This window comes from Macaca fascicularis, chromosome 4 (genome assembly GCF_037993035.2).
Source record: "Macaca fascicularis isolate 582-1 chromosome 4, T2T-MFA8v1.1".
NCBI lineage: Eukaryota > Metazoa > Chordata > Mammalia > Primates > Cercopithecidae > Macaca > Macaca fascicularis.
The window spans coordinates 81654655-81671301 of record NC_088378.1 but is presented as its reverse complement, the minus strand read 5'-3'; the positions used below and the strand labels follow the sequence as shown (position 1 = coordinate 81671301).

At 35.4% G+C, this 16647-nt stretch overlaps 1 long non-coding RNA gene across 2 annotated transcripts in view; it reads left to right on the top strand.

Moving 5' to 3' along the window:
- The window catches only part of LOC123572990 (uncharacterized), an 85488-nt gene that overhangs the window by 36518 nt on the left and 32323 nt on the right, over positions 1–16647 (top strand). For both annotated transcript variants that reach the window (XR_010586091.1, XR_010586090.1), the window contains exons 2-3: positions 4225–4294; positions 11341–11467. This is a non-coding gene — a long non-coding RNA (uncharacterized lncRNA). The remainder of the gene's footprint in view (positions 1–4224; positions 4295–11340; positions 11468–16647) is intronic.

The following is a 16647-nucleotide window of genomic DNA, read 5'->3' as shown; positions in this document are numbered from 1 at the left end:
TCCATTGATGGACATTTAGGTGGCTTCCAGGTATTAGCTATTGTGAATAATCCTATTATGATCAGGGGTATACAAGTATCTCTTCAAGATCCCAATTTCGATTTCACATTTCAAAAGAGGAATTACTGGAATATATGGTAGATCTACTTTAATTTTTTTTAGGAACCTCTATGCTGTTTTCCACAGTCATTGTACCACATCCCGTCCTCTGGGATAACTGAGCGGTATTAGTCAAAGGGTACGAAGCTTCAGTTGTGCAGGATGAATAAGCCCAAGAGCTCTGCTCTGCTGCGAAGTGCCTATGTTTAGTAACACTTTTCTTTATACTTGAAATTTTGCTAGAAGTGTAGATCTCATATTAAGTAATCTTATCACAGAATAATAATAACAATAATAAAGACATGAGAGAGAAATGTTTGAGGTAATGAATATGTTTATGGTATAGATTATTGTGATAGTTTCACAGATGTATATTTATTGCCAGATTTATCAAGTTGTTTATATTAAATATATACATCTTTTTATGTGTCAGTCATGTATCTCAATAAAGTGGCATAAAAAATTAAAATAAAATAAAACACAAGATCATACACAAACTAGCATATCAATAAAAATAACCTAATTCTTAATTTTGCATTAACAAACTTATTTTAATTATCTGTATATCTATTTCACTTGATAAACAGCTTTTAGGTTCCAAAAGTTAAATATAATATTTTAAAGTAATAAATCATAAAATATAACAATTTTTCATGCGGTGCTATGGATATATATCATATATTAAATCATGTGTGGTATGTGTATGTATATATGTCTTAAATTTTATAATTTATATATTATATTGGAAATAAGAACAAAATTTGAACTAATTTAAATAGGATAAACATTGTTTTCTTTTGTTCTGAAGTGAAAATATAGATCAGACCCTTTTCTTCAGTTCACTGAGGTTTCCTCAAATGGCTTGACACTACTGAGTTAACAAAGTTAGACTCTCCTCAATTTTTTAATGTATTAAAATAAAAGTCTCTTCCACTAAAACATTCACTAGAATTATCAAATCTTCACCAGTGAAGTGCAGTCATTAGATAGATGGATGGGTTTTTACTCCTCCTATCATTTTTAATTGTCATGGAATTACATTTATCCTCCCTAAACCAGTACAATGTATGCTTTTCTTGGTTCAGTAGAAAGGGATGCATCCAAGGAAAGATAAATTATTCCTTTATCACCAAAACATTTATTAAATGTCTATATTTTTAGGGGGCTGTGCTGAGTGTTATAAATGGGAATTAATTAGGCTAAATTCCTGCCTCTATCTCTATTACAACAGAAGATAGACAACAACGTTGCAGGAATTTTAAGGCCATTCATTCAACATGGGGATGCGTTCAACATGGGGATGCAAACAGATAAGTTTTTACCATGAACATTTGCATCCTTGAGCACAGTATATTAGTGTACTGGGTGAAAAGGGTGATGCATGCCATGTGATTAATTGCCTCTCACCAAACATGGTAAGAAAGATCCCTGCCAAAATCCTATGACTCGACAGAGTGCTGTCCAAATGAGATCATGATAAGAAGGAGTAGGCACAGTGGGTTTTTTTTTTAATCATCCATATCCAATCTCAGAAATTACTAAAAGAAAGGGATTTCCAGCTTGCATCTGCTTTATACATTTTAAAAATCCTTTATATGCTGTGGGGAAAAATGTTAAACAAGGAATAAACTAGTTATTGGCAAACATCACAGAGAGGCACACTAGAGTAATGGAAACGTCTCATACTCATAGAAATTTAAGCACATGATTAGAGAATTATACACATTTTGTATATTACATATACTCAATGCACTAACATATTATTTACTCTACCTATATTCCCCATCTCTACATGGGAAGATCTTATTAATCTTACCACATCTCTCTCTCAAACTCATTCCTTCTTCATTTGTTTCAGGACAATCAAATTAACATAAGTTGTGAATCATTTTGTTCTCGATAATTACAATAACCTCCTAGTCATTTTTTTGATTTTCCATTATTGTATTTCATACAATATTGCTTCTGAGGAAGAAACTCACTTCAAAGCAAAAAAAGTACAAGAATGGGCTCATGCTCATGGATTTCACTGATTTTACTATGTACCCCACCAGTCTGAAGCAGCTGGCTTGATAGAATGATGGAATGTCCTTTTGAAGACTGAATTACAGCACCAGCTAGGTAATAATACCTTTCAGGGCTGGAGCAAGATTCTCCAGAAGGCTCTGATTCAGCGTCATTATATGGTACTGTTTCTCTGATAGCCAGGATATATAGGTCTAGGAGTCAAGGAGTGGAAATGGGAGTGGCATCACTCACAATTACCCTTGGTGACCCGCTAGCAAAATTTTGGTTCCTGTTTCTGCAGCTTTAAGTTCTGTCAGCCTAAAGGTCTTAGTTCCACAGAAACAAATGCTTCTACCAGGAGACACAACAATGATTTCATTGTATTGGAAGTTAAGACTGCCACCTCGCCATTTTGGGTTCCTCATGCCTTTGAGTCAACAGGCAAGAAGAAAGTTGTGGTGTTGGCTGGGATTATTAATCCTGACCATGAAGGGGAAATTGAACTAATCCTCCTCAATAAAGTTAAGGAAGGGTATGTCTGAAATCCAGGAGATTTCTTAGTGTGTCTCTTAGTATTATCATACCCTACAATTAAAGTCAATGGAAAACTGTGACAATCCAATTCTGGCAGAACTACAAATGGCCCAGACCTTTCAGGAATGAAGGGTTAAGTCACCCTATCAGGTGAAGAACCATCAACAGGTAAAGAACCAAAATACATATATTTTTCTCCTTGGCGGTAGAAAAAAGATACCCCTTTGAACATGATTTTCTTTGAACATTCATTAAGTATCAGTGTATTACAAACCAAAATATTCCTTAGCCTTTATTTATTTCATTTGGCATCTAACCTCATAAACTATGGTTTGACAGATGATCCAACCAAATTATTGTACATTTTAGTTAAATATTTTAGGATAATGGTTCATAAAATAATCATTGGGATCAACTACTCTGAGCTGAGCATCTAAAAAGTCTTGGTACAAAAGTTCTAAGTGATCATATCCATTCTGCACCGTAGGGGAAGTAATCACAAATTTATTTTGGTAATGTCTATATTAGTCAGTATTTTTACTTTCCTGCTATTCAGAAGACTGAATATTAATAAACATAAATATTTGTGATTGTTAGAACCAAATGCAAAATGAAGCAATGTTGTTTCTACATTTTTATGTTGAAAATAAACCAGATTTAATTTTTACCCTACATGGGATAGGAGAGAATACACAAATCAATTTCATTCTGAAATGAGACAAAGAGATTCTGGCATTTGTTAGGACTGTCTAAAAGTAGAAAAAAAAAAAAAAAAAAAAACTAGATATTTGCTTTAATGGGATAATACTGTGTTTTCATAGGTACCACAAAGCTATTTCCATAGCTTTCAGTGGGGGCATATTGTTTTAATCGCCTCTATAGTGACTGCTATGGTTTTGTCTTGGTTCACTCACATTAAGTTGCCGAATCCCTATTTGTGTACATAGACTTGCATTTATAAATATATGCCTGGTGTCTGTTAATGACCTTCCACTGACCAACTCTGCACAAATATCTCTTATTTGAACATTTAGAGCAAAGTTTGGTAAACAGTGCAAAATTCAGGAGAGAAGACATAAATCAAAACTAAAATAATAAGTTCAAAGCCTTGAACTCTTGCAATATATTGTTTTTCAATCTTGGGAGTCATTGAAATGATTACAGAGACCCAAACTATTTGAAATGCATGTCTAAAATCTAACCGGGATGCAGCCACATTTGAGTAAAAGGCTATTAAAATGATGAAGTCATTATATTGTATCCAAGGATAAAAGACATTGTAAATATTTAGTCTTTCACAGTCACAAACCACTTAAATGAATGAATATAGTCTATTCAATGGTTTCTGGTTCTAATTGCCGCCAGGAAATGTCAAATTCACATGCTGTCCCAGAACACAAGATTTAGCTTTTGGATTTTTAATTTAGCTAAAAGATGTGTAAAAGCACACAGTCATTCAGATCTCTATAGGCTCCAAATCTGTGTAAGATTATATACAAATAATGTTTAAGCTAGCATTAGCAATCACATTGGCTAACTAACTTTAATGTAATTAATTGTATTTTTGTTTTTTATTTTTTTTAGAGAGAAACAAAAATAATGAAGGATGAAAATTTGGAGAGGCACTATTTTCAGTAATAGTCTTATAAATGAGGTAAGGCTCAAAGTTGCCAAAATGGAATCTGGAAATAAAGATTCATCAGCCTTATGTCTAAAGTAAATCATAATTGTTCTGAAAATGATTAACGCTGGGTGACAGCCAATGTTCCTTTGATAAAATAGTACTTAGTCTGATGCTACAATTGAGTAGACAGGAAATGGCTCACCTTTTGGTAATGAATTAACTCTTTCGTACAGGCCTATAGTAATTCCAAAACATAAGTTACAAAAATGGCTCAGATGCCAGGAAATTAAACAGAGTTTCCCAGGATAGCAGACAATTGGGTGTGTGTGTTTTCTTTTTACTTTTTTATTTTTCTTTGCTTTTTCTTCTTATCAGTATATTTGACAAACAATGTACCTATTGCTCAAGGAGCTTCCTATAATTTCTTTGCGGATTTGGCTGCATCAAAGTAGAAGTTAGTAAACAACAACATAACAGTAGTATTCAGTGACTTTTTACTTTGCAAAATTGCACAAAATATTTTTAATAACTTTGTAATAAGGTGGGATCCAGGCAGATCAAATTCTCATAATTTGTCAAAGGTAGCCATTAAAATTGTAATAATGTATTGGAATTTCTTGATTCCTGGAGTGCAAAAAACTATTAAGCTGGGTTTCTGTCATCATATAGTGTATTTAAATGCTTCTTTTAGACATGTCTTTGCATTTCACACCACACTTCCTATATGCAATATTGCCAAGCTCAGTCTCTTTCTTCCCATGGGCATAACTTAAATGCATCTAGAAAATGATCTGAACTGTAGAGTGCATATCATTTTAAACTGGAGAGAAGAATAAAGCCTTGGAGACAGCACAGTATGTGGTTGTAGTAGTCCAAGTTAAAAATGACCTAAGTATCAACGAGGGATTTGAATGCTAGACTAGTGTGGTTATTAATGGACAAATACTCTTTCCTCAACCAAGGAACTGCTTCTATTCCTTGTAGTTATGGGAATAGGAAATGGAAAGAGACAACACTTTACTGGCAGACACATTACTGACCCTGCAGAGGCAGCAAGAAAAACGAGCAGAGAAAGCTTCAGAGAAGAGAGTCCTGCCAAGCAGAATGATTGCTTCAGGAAGTACAGGATTCCTTGGACATGATGGTGACTGGGTTGGGTAACCACCTAACAGAGTAGAATGGATCAATCAATGGGTTGTTGAATCAAATCATCCTAGAATGTTGAAATCACTGGGAAAGAAGCAAAGGCATCCTGATTCCTGCCATTTCTGACTCATGGGTATTTGAGAGAGCCAACCTTTCACTTCACTTAGGACACATTGACAGCCATTTGCTAGCCATATATCTGGCATGGTCTTGAATTCAAATATTCATTCTGTAATCAGAAAATGTCTTGATGTTTTGCTTTCATAAGTATAGCTATCAAAATAATATATTAATAAAATGCAGTTTTTAGACCACTGTAACTCTTCAAGACAGTTCTTAAAATAAATAAAATGGTTAGGAGGTTTTTTAGTTACAGATTTTAGCAAATATATTTAAGTTAGAAAAAACAAACATTAAATATATGTTTTTAGATTTATATTTAGCTTATTTCACATATCAACTTTGCTAACTTATAACAGTAATCAAATTTTATGAAAAAACATATTTGGAACTAGGTTCAATACAATCTAATGCATAAAAGACACGAAGGAGAAATAAATAGTGGAAGAACATAAATACAAATGATTAAATAAGAAAGCAAGCCATGTTATTACAGGCTAAATAATACCTAGAAATGGTCCCCACTTGAAAGCAGATACTTTGTTTTTCCTCCTCTCTCTTTCATTATGCTAGAGGGAATCTAGAGCATAGCTGACCCTGGAAACAAAGACAAAATTAAAGGAGTCAGACAGAGGGAAAACCAGTACTCACCTCTGCTATCTTGAACTTGAGAGATAAGTAAAAAGTTTCTGAAAAAAGATGACTTTTATAGAACTGTGTTTTTTAGATGCTTAAAATTCTTCCACTAATCATGCATTCTTCCACTTGTGATATATTATTAAATTCTAGAACAGAAATTTATCAAGGCTTTCTGGGTCTTCAAGAAACAATTTATATAAATGAAACTGCCCCTGGAAAGGATCATAACATAATCAGCAGACACTTGGCCAGTTTTCTTTATAATAATGTAAGAAAATCTATGTTTGCTGGTAAGGAAAAATAAGATGGTCTTCTAAGGAGCTGTGAATAAAGAAAATTAGGTACCTGAATTGGGAAGAAATGAAAATAGAAAGGTATCAGAGATGGGCTTTCCCTGGATCTATGCCTTTTCTGCAGTTTGCTTCACTCTACGTATAAAGGGGTCCAGCTCTAGCTGTTCTTCCCTAATGATATTATTGGCAGTCAGCTGAATGTCTGCACAGAGAATGTCACAGTCACGGCAGGATTTTTTCTGTATTGAAAAAGCAGAAACCAAGTTCTTGGCACTCCATCAGAAGAGATGTGATTTCCTAACTAAAGCAGAATGCTCAATCAGAAGAGTTTTTGGAACTTTTCCCTCTGCCATGGAACCTGGTGAATGGTTTGTGTTTTTCCAAAATTACTTGAAATTTAGCTGCTGGGAGGCTATGCCGGCCGTTCCAATTTTTCTTTCAATTTTGCATTTTATTGGATGCTTCCCTCAAGTCTTCCAGCATAGTTCAGTCATTAGTCAGAGCTGGAAGGTTTATTATTTATTTTGACAGTCACCAGCCTATTTTGTCAAACCACACACATTACTGCTCCATTTGACAGGTGTTACTCTTAAAATCCTTCAGTTTATTTTCCCCCTTTGTGTGAGGCTTCTATGTCTACTGTCTTGTTTACTTTCCCAAAGGAAGCACAGTACATTTTCTGGTTGATAAAAGCTTGATTTTGTTGCTACTTTTCGGTGACAGATTAAGCAGCCATTGGTCAAAAACTTTTTTTCTTGATTTAATCAAAATTTTGGTGAAGTGTTTACACTAGGAACCATTAGGAAATAAAATAAAACAAAGAAAGAATAGTGAATGTAGTGTAGGTAGAGGCAGAAAAACATTGCCATTTTACCTGCAATGTGCGTACTGCAGGGGATATCGAAGTTAGAATTTCTTAAGAGCTCTAAGGTTAATTGTGTATTACAAACTGCCATAGAAGAAAACAGAGGGAGCTCTGATGACATAGAAGAGAGCACTATCCAGATTAGAAAGTCAGGTAGGTCCTCCTGGAGAAGACGACAGCTAAATTGATTTGTGAAGATAAATAGTAATGCAGACAAAAGGAGATGACAGGATGGGCAATCTGTGTGGATGCCAATATAGGAAGGATGGTGAATCTGATTTGAATATATTGCTTATAACATATCACGAAAACATTTGTGTGTGTGTGTGTGTGTATATATATATTTTTTTTTCTGATGTTTGTGACTCATCTCTGTTACCCATTTAGTTCTCTAATTTCCTTTTCTGCTCAAATGTTATGTCTTCAGGAAGCCTTCTCTGACCACCCAATGTAAATACTTCTCTACCACTTCCTTGGTAGCTCTCCATCTTTAAGCCTTGCTTCGTGTTTCTCTTTTCCTTTCTTTTCTTTTCTTTCTCTCTTTCTTCTTCTTCTTTTTTTTTTTTTTTTTTTTTGAGACAGAGTCTTGCTCTGTGGTCAGGATGGTGGGCAGTGGTGCAATCTTGGCTCACTTTAACCTCCTAGGTCTCCCAGGTTCAAGCGATTCTCCTGCCTCAGGCTTCTGAGTAGCTGGAACTACAGGTGCACACCACCACACCCAGCTAATTTTTGTAGTTTTAGTAGAGACATGGTTTCACCATGTTGGCCAGGATGGTCTCGATCTCTTGACCTCGTGATCCACCGTCTAGGCCTCCCAAAGTGTTGGGATTACAGGCACGAGCCACCGCCCCCAACCTGCTTTATGTTTCTTATGGGAATACTTCATTGTCTGTCAAGAAGGAAAGCAAATATTTAATAAACTAATTGTTGTTAGTCCCCTTCTGATTCTTAGCTGTACTGTGCAACACACTACTTTAACGCTCAGTGGCTTAAAATGCAACCATTTATTAGTCATGATTCTGTTTTCCAAGAATGAGAGCAGGACTTGTCAGGGATGGCTCATCAGTGCTCTGTGATCTTGGCTGCATCTACTCATTCAGGTGGTAGTTGGGGTATAGGATCAAAGGTGACCTTACTCACATGTCAGGAACCATGGTGCTGGGCTGCTGCTGGGGTCCTTTTATTCACATGGCCACTTTCTCCACGTGGATAGCCTAGACTTCTTTTCTAGAAGCCTTAGGATAGCAAAATAATGAAATAATCAGGTTCTATGTCTCTTAAAGTCTAGGCCCTGAACAAGCACAATCTCACTTCCACCACATGGTTAAATCAAATCCAAAGCCTATCCAGATTGAAGGAGAAGATAAATAAATTCCATTTTTTTAAAAACATGAGGAGTAGCATGTACCTGCAGGCAAGGGAGGGATTGTTACAGTCATTTTGCCAACTATTCTGCATACTCTCTAGAATTCAAACTGCTCAGGGACATAATCTAGTTGTGTGGAATCAAGAATATAGTTGCTCATTTATTGACTTTTCATCATGTCCACATTGAAGCACAATTAAGTACCATATTCACATCTCCAGTCCTGATTTATTTTTTATTGTGACAGGTTCTTGCTCTGTCACTCAGGCTGGAGTGCAGTGGCCCAATCCTGACTCACTGCAACTTCAGCCTCCTGGGCTCAAGCCATCCTTCACCACAACCTCCCAAGAAGTTGGGAAGTTGGGAGGGACTACAGGTTTATGTCACCATGCTTGGCTAATTTCAATTTTTTTTTTTTTTTTTTGGTTGCCCAGGCTGGTCTCAAATTCCTGGGTTCAAGTGATTCTCCCACCTTGGCCACTCAAAGTACTGGAATTACAGGCATGAGCCACTGTGGTTGGCCCTCAACATATTTTTAAACTAGAATTTTTAAAAAATGGTCTCTGTTTATTGGACATTTATATTTATATGCCCTAGCCTTGCTTCAGAAACAATAATATAACAACAAATTCATCTTTCCTCCCATTTTATTTTTTTCTTCCAATTTTTTCTGCTCTGTAAATGGTATTCTTTCAGACTTTTATTATCACCAAGGATTTAAAATGTGAAGTTACCTTTCTCTCTTTCTGTCTTTTGTTTTTGCAATCAGATGGACCCAAAATCATATTTGAAAATTGGTTCTACTATGTACTGACAATGTGAAATTGAGTAAATCACTTAACCTTTCTCAACCTATTTATTCTTCATTTAAAATTGACAGAATATCTTCATCTCAGGGTTGTTCTGCAGATTAGTTAAAAGAAAACTTTGTAGACAGACTGAAGAAGATGTTAAGCACTCACTAAATGTAAATTTCCAGCTTTTGAAAGTTTTTTTTCTAGTGATTATGTTCTCCATGTGCTATTATTAACATTTTATAGATATTCTATGTCTCTACAACAAAAGAGTAAACTCCTTGAAGACAGTGACTCTAGAATTCTTAGGGTAGGGTCCTACATACTTAGAATTTGGAGCATGATAAACTCTGTCAAATGAATCACACTAACATCAATTAAAAAGCATGAACATTTTGTGGGGGAGAGTAAACAAACTCACTGCTTTGTTGAAAATTAGGCAATGTAGGCAATGTATATTGTCATTTTTATTGTTGTTAGTTTGCATTCTACATTATGCTGTGTTCTCTATAAAGCAAACTCTCTTTTAAAAGAAAAGTCCGTAAGAAAATAAGAGGGCTTGTGTAAGGGGAACTACTGATTTTGACAGTCAGAGGAGAGTTTTTAAGACATAATACCAGATGTTGGAGTGATTTTGGTAATCACATCCCTTTTAGCTTTGCATGAAGATCTTTATACCTCCTTTTTAAAAGTTCAATAATATCACAGCAATACATTTTTAAGCAAATATATTTTAGAGACCAAATGCTTTTTTTTTTTCCTTCTCTGAAATATGATTATTTCAATTACTAGTAGCAACAATTAATCACTGACTGATTCATCAGCTTGCAGCTGGGATTATAGAGCTGACTTCCCTTTTTTTTTTTTTATTCCTGTTCTACTCTGCTCAGCAGGGATTGAGTGATAGCAAACTAATAACCTTTCCCTACCCTTAGTACTTTTTCTTAATACTAGCAAAGAAGAAAATTTTAAATATTTTCTCAAGTTCATTTTTAGCCCACACAACTCATTTTTATTAAGCTTTATTGAGACATACTTGACAAATATTTTATCTATGTATATAATGATGTAATGCTTTGATATACATATATGTTATTAAATGATTTCCAAATCAAGTTAATTAACATATCCATCTACTTATGATTTAGTAAATTTCAAGTATACATTACTATTAACCTTAGTTATCATGCTGTACATTAGGAATCCAGAAATCATTTATCTCATCATTGCAATTGTAAACTTTTTGTAATTATGTATCCCCATTATTTATCCCCATTTCCCCCACCTCAATCACCTATTTGCAATTATATATCCCCAATATATTCCCATTTCCCCAACCTGAATCCCTGGTACCCAACCTTCTAATCAGTTTTTATGAGTTCAACTTTTTTAGATAAGTGAAATCATGCAGTATTTGTTTTTCTGTGTCTAACTTATTTCACTTAGCATAACGTCTTCTAGGTTCATCCATGTTGTTGCAAATGACAGAATTTCTTTCTTTTTTAATGCTGTGTAATATTTCATTGTATGTATATATTTTATACATATATACACACACACTAAAATGTCTTCATTAATTGACAGACACTTAGGTCATTCTCATATCTTGGCTATTGTAAATAATGCTGCAAGAAACATGAGAATGCAGAGATCTCTTTGAGATAGTGATTTTATTTCCTTTGAGTATATTCACAGAAGTGGAATTACTGGGTCATATGGTATTTCTACTTTTATTTTTTTGAGAAACCTCCATACTGTTTTGCATAATGTTTTTACTAGTGTATATTCCTCTCAATAATATATGAGTTTCCTTTTCTCCACATTCTCACTATACTTATCTTTTGACTTTTCAGTAATAGCCATTGGCAGTGGAGGAAGATGGTGGAACAGAAGCCTACAACTTTTATCCCCCTGTAGGAACACAAAATTTTAACAACTACCTAAACAGAGGAAAGCACAGTCACAAGAATTAAGAATCAGGTAGGCCATCACAGTACTTTGTTTTAGCTTGATATTGCTGAAAGAGAGGCATTAAAGAGGGTAGGAGAGACAGTCTTAAATTGCCAACACCATGCCTCCCCCATCTCCCAGCATGGTCCTGTGGGGCAAAAAGAGTCTGTCTCCTTTAGTGAGAAACAGGGCAGTGACTGAGGGACCTCACACTGAACTTCATACTGCCCTGTCACAGCAGAAAGAAAAGACATGCTGGGCTTAGCCAGTTCCCAGGCATGAAGGGAGCCATAGACTGGCCCTAGACAGAGGCAAATTGCCCATTCTAGTGGTTGCAACTTGAGTGTATTGGCAACCTTGCGAATGGAGGCCAAAGTTCTCTGGTGTCCTAGCTAAACCAGAAAGGCAGTGTAAGAAACAAGGACTGCAATTCTTAAGCAACGCCTAGTTCTGGGTTGGGCTCAGAGCCAGAGGACTAGGGTGGCACATGATCTGGTAAAACAAGAGCTGGGGCAGCCAAAGGAATACTTGTGACACCATTTTCCCAAATCTAGGCAGCACAACTGATAGCAATGAAGGTGACTCTTTCCTTCTGCTTGAGGAGAAGACAGTAAAGAGTAGAGAGGACTTTGCCTTGCATCATGCATACCAGCTCAGCCACAATAGAATAGGGCACTGGGCAGGGTTGTGAGGCCCCCATTCCAGAACTCTAGATCCCAGACAACATTTCTAGACACACCCCAAACCAAAAGGGAATCTGCTGCCTTGAAGGGTAGGACCCAGTCCTGGCAGGATTCATCACCTACTGGGGCTCCTTTAATCAGTAGGTCCTGAACAACCAGCAGGGATACCCAGGTAGTACATGATGGACCATGGGCTGTGAGACATGTTGGCTTCAGGTGAGACACACCACATTCCCAACTGTTGTGGCTACAGTGAAAGACTCCTTCTGTTTGATAAAAGCAGAGGGAAAAGTAAGAGGTCTTGTCCTGCACCTTAGCCACAGTGGGATAGAGCAACAAGCAGGCTGTTGGGGTCCCTAAGTCCAGGCTTAGGCTCTCAGTCAGGTTTGTGAACCTTCCCTGGGCCAGAAGCCTAAGTCCCAGGTCTGGTAGCATTCACCACAAGCTGACTGAAGAGCCCTTGGGGCTTTAAGTGAGCATCAGCAGTGACCTGGCAGAATCCCCTGTGGGCCAGTGATGGCAGTGGCCACAGGGAAAGGCTCCTCTGCCTATGAAAAGGGGAAGGAAGAGCAGGATAGACTTTGTATTGTGGTTTGAGTGTCAGCTTAGCTACAGTAGAATAGAACATTAGGTAAATTTCTAAGGTTTTTGACTTCAAACACTGGCTTCCAGACAGAATCTCTGGACCAACCTGGGACCTGAGGAAACTCACTACCCAAAAGGGAAGGACAGAAATGAGGCTGGCTTCACCACTTGCCACTTGCCAAGCCCTAGAATCTTGACCGAACATAGGTGGTAGTTAGGTAGAGGTTACAGTGGGCCGTCGGTGAGATTGAGTGCTGTGTTGACTTCAGGTCTGACCCAGTGTAGTTTCAGTGGTGGGGACCACTGAGGTGCTTGCATCTCCACAGCCCAGTTTCAGGTGGCTCACCACACACACAGAGAGACTTTGTTTGGGAGAAAGTAAGTTAAGAGAACAAGAGACTCTGCCTGGTAATCCAGAGAATTCTTCTTGATCTTATCCAAAAATCACCAAGGAAGTACCTCTTCTAGTCTGCAAGAACCATAGCATTATTGGACTTGGGGCCTAAATCCTTTCAAATACTTGAAAAATCTTCCCAAGAAGGACGAGCACAAACAAGCCCAGATTGCAAAAAATACAATAAATACCTAACTCTTTAATGGCCAGACACCAACAAATATCTACAAGCAACAAGACCATCCAGGACAATATGATCACAGCAAATGAACAAAATAAGGTACCAGGGTCAATTCTAGAGAAACAGAATTTTTCTGACCTCATGGAGGTCACAGAGATATGTGACCATTCAGACAGAGGACTCAAAATAACTGTTTTAAGGAAAATCAGAGAAGTTCAAGATAACACAAAGAAGAAATTCACAATTCTATCAGATAAATTTAACATACAAATTGAAATAATTAAAAAGAAGTAGAAATTCTAGAGTTGAAAAATCCAGTTGACACACTGAAGAATGTCAGTTGTCAGAGCCTCTCAATAGCAGAAGAAAGAATTAATGATATTAAAGACAGGCTATTTAAGATACAGTCAGAATAGACAAAAGAAAAAAGAATGAAAAGCAATGAAGAAGGCCTACAAAATCTAGAAAATAACATCAAAAGGGCAAATCTAAAACTTATTGGCTTTATAGAGAAGGTAGAGAAAGTGATAGAGGTAGAAGGTTTATTCAAAAGAGTAATCTTTTTTAAGAAAACCTGTTATGTCTATAGTCTGAAATTATTGAATATTGCATTCTTAAAAACACACATTCATAACAATTGTACAATGTAACTTTCTATTTCACTCTAAAGCATAAAAGCCAGAAGATGTATTTCTCAGATTTTCAAATGACATTCCAAAATTATATATTCTTTGCATATTTTATCTCATTTGACAATACAAGAGCAACAAAAGTAAAAAAAGAAAGAATAATATCATCAGACAACTTCCCAAACCTAGAGAAAGATATCAACATTCAAGTACAAGAAAGTTATAGAACATGAAGCAGATTTCACCCAAAGAAGACTACCTCAAGGCATTTAAAAATCAAACTCCTGAAGGTCAAGCATAAAGAAAAGGTCTTAAAAGCAGCAACAAAAAAAGAAACAAATAACATACAATGGAGCTCCAATACATCTGGCATCAGACTTTTCAGTAGAAACTTTACAGGCCAGAAGAAAGTGGCATGACATTTAATGTACTGAGTTAAAACAAACAAACAAACAAAACTTTTTACCTTAGAATAGCATATCTGGGAAAATATCCTTTAAACATGAAAGAGAAATAAAGACCTTCCCATACAAACCAAACCTGAGGAATTTCATCCACACAAGACCTGTCCTACAAGAAAAGCTACAGGGAATTCTTCAATCTGAAAGAAAATAATGTTAATGAGCAAGATGAACTCACCTGAAGATATAAAATTTACTGGCAATAGTAAGCACACAGAAAAACCAGAATATCATAACACTATAATCCTGGTGGAGAAACTAAAGGGGAAAAACTAAATGATGAATCAATCAAATTTTATAACTACAACTTTTTAAGACATAATACAATAAGTCATAAAGAGAAAAAACAAGTTTAAAAAGTTAGAGGACAAAGTTAAGGTGTAGAGTTTGTATAGTTTTCTTTTGCATGCTTGCTTGTTTGTTTATGCAATCAGTGTTAACTTGTTAGCAGTGTAAAATAAGGGATTGTAAAATAGCATTTGCAACCCTCATGCAAAACTGAAATTGAAAAACATACAACGGATACACAAAATATAAAATAGAAGATATTAAAGCACAACACTAGAGAAAATAACATTCGCTAAAAGGAAGACAAGAAGGAAGGAAACAAGAACACAAAACAAATAGAATATAAATAACAACATAGCCAGAGTAAGTCTCTACTCATCATCAAAATAACATTGAATGTAAGTGGACTAAACTCTCCAATCAAAAGACATAGAGTGGCTGAATGAATAAAAAAAGAAGACCTAATGATATGTTGCCCACAAGAAACACACTTCACGAAAAGTCTACACACAGACTGAAAATAAAGGGATGAAAAGAGATATTCCATGCCAATAGAAACCAAAACAAAGCAGGATTAGCTACACATATATCAGACAAAATCGAATTCAAGACAAAAACTATTAAGAAAAGATGAAGAAGATCATTATATAATGATAAAGGAGTCAGTTGAGCAAGAGAGATAATGATTGTAAATATATATGCACCCAACACTGGAGCACCCATATATATTTATAAAACAAATATTACTGGAGCTAAAGAGAGAGATAGACTCCAATACAATAATAGTTGGAGGCTTCAATACCCCACTTTCAGCATTGGACAGATCTCCCAGACAGAATATCAACAAAGAAACATTGAATTTAATTTGTACCACAGGAAAAATTGACCTAATAGATATTTATAGAACATTCTATCCAAAGTCTGCAAAATTTATTCTTAGCACATGAATCAATCTCAAAGATAGACCAGACCATATGTTATGTCAAAAAACAAGTATTAAAACATTGAAAAAAAGTGAAATAATGTAAAACATTTTCTCTGCCACAGGAAAATAAAACTAGAAATCAATAAAAAGAGATTTTGGAAACTATACAAAGACAAGAAAATTAAACAATATGCACCTAAATGACCAGTGGGTCAATGACAAAATTAGGAAAGAAATTGAAAAAAATTCTGAAACAAATGACAATGGAAACAGAACATACCAAAACCTATGAGATTCAAATGAAACAAGCACTAAGAAGTAAATTTATAGCCATAAGTATCTACATCAAAAAGTAGAAAAAAATCAAATGAATAACCTAATAATGCATTATAAAGAATTAAAAAATCAAGAACAACAAAACCCAAAATTAGTAGAATAAAATAAATTATAAATATTGGAGCAGAAATAAATGAATTTGAAATGAAGATAACAATTTAAAAGATTAACAAAATAATACTGATTTTTTAAAAAGATAAATTGACAAACCTTTAGCCAGATTAATGAAGACAAAAGGAGAAGACCCAAATAAATAAAATCAGAGATGAAAAAGGAGACATTACAACTGATACTGCAGATAGCCAAAGGATCATTAGTGGCTACTATGAGCACCTATATGCAAAAAAATTGGAAAATTTGGAGGAAATTGATAAACTCCTGGGCACACGGAACCTACCAACATTGAACCATAAAGAAATCGACAACCTAAACAGACCAATAATAAGTAACGATATTGAAGCCATAATAAAAAGTCTCCAGGAATGGTTTCACTGCTGCATTTTACCAAACATGTAAACAAGAACTAATACTGACTCTACTTAAACTATTCCAATAAATAGAGGAGGAGGGAACACTTCTAAACTCGTTCTATGAGACCAGTATTACCTTGACACCAAAGCAGACAAAGACACATCATAAAAAGAACACCGCAGGCCAATATATCAGATGAATATTGATGCAAAAATTCCAAACAAAATACTAGCAAACAAAATTAAACAATAGATTTA